The sequence below is a fragment of the Wyeomyia smithii genome, chromosome 1 (genome assembly GCF_029784165.1).
Source record: "Wyeomyia smithii strain HCP4-BCI-WySm-NY-G18 chromosome 1, ASM2978416v1, whole genome shotgun sequence".
NCBI classification, from domain to species: Eukaryota; Metazoa; Arthropoda; class Insecta; order Diptera; family Culicidae; genus Wyeomyia; species Wyeomyia smithii.
Genome location: NC_073694.1, coordinates 111,086,081 through 111,091,080, shown reverse-complemented (window position 1 = coordinate 111,091,080; position 5,000 = coordinate 111,086,081). Strand labels below are relative to the sequence as shown.

General features: G+C 46.5%; 1 protein-coding gene across 1 annotated transcript in view; it reads right to left on the bottom strand.

Annotated features, from left to right (window-relative positions):
* Positions 1–5,000, bottom strand: part of LOC129717083 (GATA zinc finger domain-containing protein 14-like) — a gene marked incomplete at both ends in the record, with an annotated part of 9,450 nt that overhangs the window by 1,058 nt on the left and 3,392 nt on the right. The window lies entirely within an intron of this gene.

Genomic DNA, 5,000 nt, shown 5'->3' with positions numbered 1-5,000 from the left:
AAATCTAACTTAAAGCTAGAATGTTTTGCATTAAAAGCACTGATTTGTTGTTTGATGGTTTTCCATCGCCATAGGTAAGCAGCATATTGAATATGTTCCGCTGCTGGGCCAAGATCTTACGGACTGGCATATTGGGTTGCCTCCCTCGGGACCTGAGAGTATCGTGCGGGTCTAGTTGCTGTTTCCGGATCCGGGGTCTTAACGTGTTCTTGTCGTTTGGTTGGATGTAGGCGGAAGGGAATAGGATTAAACTGGGGCGTGGATGGATTTCAGGAAAACGTATATAAGGGACATGTAGGATAGGTCACGGCTCGCCAAGACATCACGAACAGGAACAGCCGGCTGCCTACCTTCGGCCTGCAGGGAAGCTATTGATTTAGACCTGGCGTCACGGTGTACAGGGCATGACCAAACCACATGCTCTATGTCGTGATAACCCTCACCACAGGCACAGATACCACTTTCCCCGAGCCCAACACGACGGAGTTGCGCGTCAAATCTATAGTGATTGGACATAAGCCGGGACATCACGCAAATGAAATCCCGACCTACATCCAACCCCTTGAACCACGGGTTCGTCGATACCTTGGGGATTATGGAATGTAACCACCTTCCCAATTCCCCTCTGGTCCAAGCATTTTGCCAACTGCGAACAATTCATTATAAGCAATTGGTCTTTCATAAATATCACCGTTTGTTGCGCCCACCTTAGCCAAAGAGTCCGCTTTCTCATTGCCCGGTATCGAGCAGTGAGAAGGGACCCTCGCTAAGGTAATCTGAGTAGATTTTTCGGATAAAGCACTCAGATGTTCCCGTATTTTCCCCAGGAAATACGGAGAGTGCTTAACATCTTTCATCGATCGAAGAGCCTCAATGGAACTGAGACTGTCCGTAAAGATGTCCGTGGGCATTTTTTCGATAATCCCTAGGGTGTACTGAATTGCAGCCAATTCTGCGACGTAAACAGAAGCAGGATTATCAAGCTTATGGAAGACGATTAAATTGTTATTGAAGATACCGAAGCCAGTGGACCCATCAAGAAGTGATCCGTCAGTGTAGAACATATTGTCGCAGTTGATGTTTCGATATTTATTGGAAAAAATTTTGGGGATCTGCTGCACGCGTAAATGATCCGGGATTCCACGAGTTTCTTCTATCATGGACGTATCGAAAAACACAGTAGAATCAGAAGTATTTGATAAGTCGACACGATTTGGAATATTCGAAGAAGGATTATTATTCTGGGACATGTGATGGAAATACAATGTCATAAAACGGGTTCGAGAATTAAGTTCGATTAACCTTTCAAAATCATTCTGTGCCGAACACGCATCAGTATCGGACGTGTGATCGGTGATCGCTCCGATAGAATACAAAACAAAAGACGTGTGAACAAGTGTTGGCATTGTTTGCCTAGTCGAGTGAAATAAATCCGGGTTCAAGGTCGCGCCTTTGTGCAACTGTTTCGCATCGTGACTACCAGCTGGTGCGTAAGCCGATTTGGCTGCTGGCTGAATTGTGCTACAGCAGTGGACGAGACACAAAAGAGGAAAAAGAAGAAGCCATCAGTTGACAGTGAGTTGTATCGCTGTGTGGAGTGATCTCACACCTGGCTCGCTGCTGGTGGCTGTTCGGTGCTGCTGTATTGGTGCTGCTGGCTGTAACGGCTGCAACTTCGAACGATCGGACAACCAACCTTACTGGAAGGGAGAAGTAAAAAGGTACGTGCTCTTGTCGGCGCTAGTGCGCTAGACTTAGCGGGATGGATGTAGATCCCTCGCCTCCCGCGCCACCATCCCCGAACCCCTCTGACCCTGACCCTTCTGTTACCCCCTCCCCTGTTCATTCTCCAGTCCCCCCTCGCCCCAGGCTTTACCCAGACGGAGCCCAGGGCAGCTATACTGTCTATTTTCGGCCAAAGGCGGGATCGAAATCGAAACAGTTGAACCTCTTGCAGATTTCTAAAGACCTGACGAAGGGGTACAAGGCCGTGACCGAAATTTCCAAGGTCCGGCCTAACAAGCTCCGTGTCGTGGTCAGTAACCTGAAAGAGGCCAACGATATAGCTTGCTCTAAGCTCTTCACACGCGAGTATCGCGTTTACATACCCGCACGAGACGTGGAGATCGACGGTGTCATAACCGATTCGAGTCTGTCCGTCGAGTGTATACTGGCAGGTGCCAAAGGGTGCTTTAAAAACAAAACCTGTCCCGATGTAAAGGTGCTCGACTGCAAGCAATTGCGGTCAGCATCGATCATCGGTGGCGAAACAGTATACACCCCGTCAGACTCGTTTCGAGTTACGTTCGCCGGGTCAGCGCTACCAAGCCACGTCTCGATCCACCGGGTTCGTCTCCCTGTGCGATTATATGTGCCTCGCGTCATGAACTGCCTGAATTGTAGGCAGTTGGGCCACACCGCCGCCTACTGTGCGGTGTATATGCAGCGCAGGGATAAAATAAAGAGGTCTCTCAAAGAGCGTTCGAAGCGTTCTTACGCTGAGATGCTGAAGAAGACCGTTACCACTTCTCCCATTACATCAAACCCTTATGATCTGTTGTCCTTTGATGAAACCGATTCTGACGATTCACCAGCGGGAACATCTTACGCCAATCCTGGGGAGTCTAGAAAGAGGAAAAATATTTCCTCTCCTAAACTTCCCAGAAAAGGTCCTAAGATTTCTCAAAGTGAAATGAAAGTTACAAGCAAACCAAACAGTGCTGCGGAAAAACCGAAGCAAACTCCTCCTGGGCTTGCAAATTTAAAGTCCCAGAAGGAGTTCGCAGCACTGCCAGGAACATCTAAAACCCCAGTTGTTCCTTTTGCACATCCAGTTGATGAAACAAAAACTGGATTAGTGAAATTTTTTGACATTGTGGACTTGATTTTTTAAACTTTCAATGTACCCGATCCAATTAAAATTTTTCTTACAGCATTTCTCCAAACAGTTAGATCATTTTTGAAGCAGTTGACTGCCCAATGGCCCCTCCTTGCAGCGATTGTATCCTTCGATGCCTAATTCAACTGCGTATATGAAGGATTCTATCTCTGTCTTACAGTGGAATTGTAGAAGTATTTTACCAAAAATTGATTCGTTTAAAGTTTTGATAAATAAAAACAAATGCGATGCATTTTCCCTTTGTGAAATTTGGCTTTCTTCAAATATTGATCTCAACTTCCGTGATTTATATAATTCGCCTTGATCGAGACACCCCATATGGAGGAGTACTTTTAGGGATTAAAAAGTGCTATTCTTTCTATCGTATTAACCTCCCCTCGATTCCAGGCATCGAAGTTGTCACATGTCAAATGACAATACAAGGTAAAGAGCTTTGTATTGCCTCAATATATATTCCTCCCAGAGCACAGGTTGGGCAACGGCTGCTCTTTGATTTAATAGAACTTCTTCCCTCGCCACGTTTGATTTTGGGAGACTTCAACTCTCATGGCGTTGCTTGGGGTCCTCTTTAATCTATAACCTTTGCGATGACTTCGACATGACTATTTTAAACAACGGCGAAATGACACGTATCCCGAAACCTCCAGCGCGCCCAAGCGCTCTGGATCTATCCTTATATTCGACGTCGCTACGGTTGGATTGCACATGGAAGGTAATCCTCGATCCTCACGGTAGCGACCATTTGCCTATTCTTATTTCAAATAATAATGGGTCAACTCGCATGCGACCAGTTGACATTCCGTATGACCTCACACGGAATGTCGATTGGAAGTTATACGAGGAAATGATTTCAAAAGCGGTCGATTCGATTCAACATCATCCACCACTTGAAGAATACAACCTCCTCGCGGGCTTGATTCTCGACGCCGCGTTGCAAGCCCAAACGAAGAAATATCCCGGCGTAACGATTAAAGAACGGCCTCCCACTCCGTGGTGGGACCAAGAGTGCTCCGATGTCTACACGCAAAGATCCGACGCGTTTTTGGCCTACCAGAATGGGAGGTATACCTGGCGACTATTGACGGTATTCGGAGCTTGATACCAAGCTTAAAAGCTTGGCTAAAGCAAAGAAACGCGGATATTGGCGTCGGGTCGTGAACGAGACGTCGAGGGAGACATCGATGAGCACTCTTTGGAACACAGCCCGAAGAATACGGAATCGCGTAACGGTCAACGAAAGCGAGGAGTCTTCAAGTAGGTGGATATTTGATTTTGCCAGGAAAGTATGTCCGGACTCTGTTCCTGAGCAAAATATTGTTCGTGGTGCGTCTCCGGGCCACGACGCGATAGAATCACCTTTTACGATGGCAGAATTTTCAGTTGCGCTCCTGCCCTGTAACAATAACGCGCCTGGGTTAGATAGAATCAGATTCAACTTGTTGAAGAATCTACCCGGCAATGCCAAGAGGCGCTTGTTGAACTTGTTCAATAAGTTCCTGGAGCAAAACACTGTACCGCAGGATTGGAGGCAAGTGAAGGTGATCGCCATCCAAAAACCAGGGAAACCAGCTTCTGATCACAACTCTTATAGGCTGATTGCAATGCTATCCTGTATCCGGAAATTGATGGAAAAAATGATACTCCGTCGTTTAGACCATTGGGTCGAATCAAATGGTCTACTATCAGATACTCAATTTGGCTTCCGCCGCGCCAAAGGGACGAATGATTGTCTTGCGTTGCTTTCAACAGATATTCAGCTGGCGTATGCTCGCAAAGAACAAATGGCGTCTGCGTTCTTGGACATTAAGGGGGCTTTTGATTCCGTTTCTATTGACATTCTTTCGGGTAAACTTCACCGACAAGGATTTTCTCCAATTTTGAACAATTTTTTGCACAATTTGTTGTCCGAAAACCACATGCATTTTACGCACGGCGATTTGGCAACTTTTCGCATTAGCTACATGGGTCTTCCCCAGGGCTCATGTTTAAGCCCCCTTCTTTACAACTTTTATGTAAATGACATCGACGAATGTCTGGCAAATTCATGCACGATAAGACAACTTGCAGACGACAGTGTAATCTCTGTTACAGGAGCCAAAGC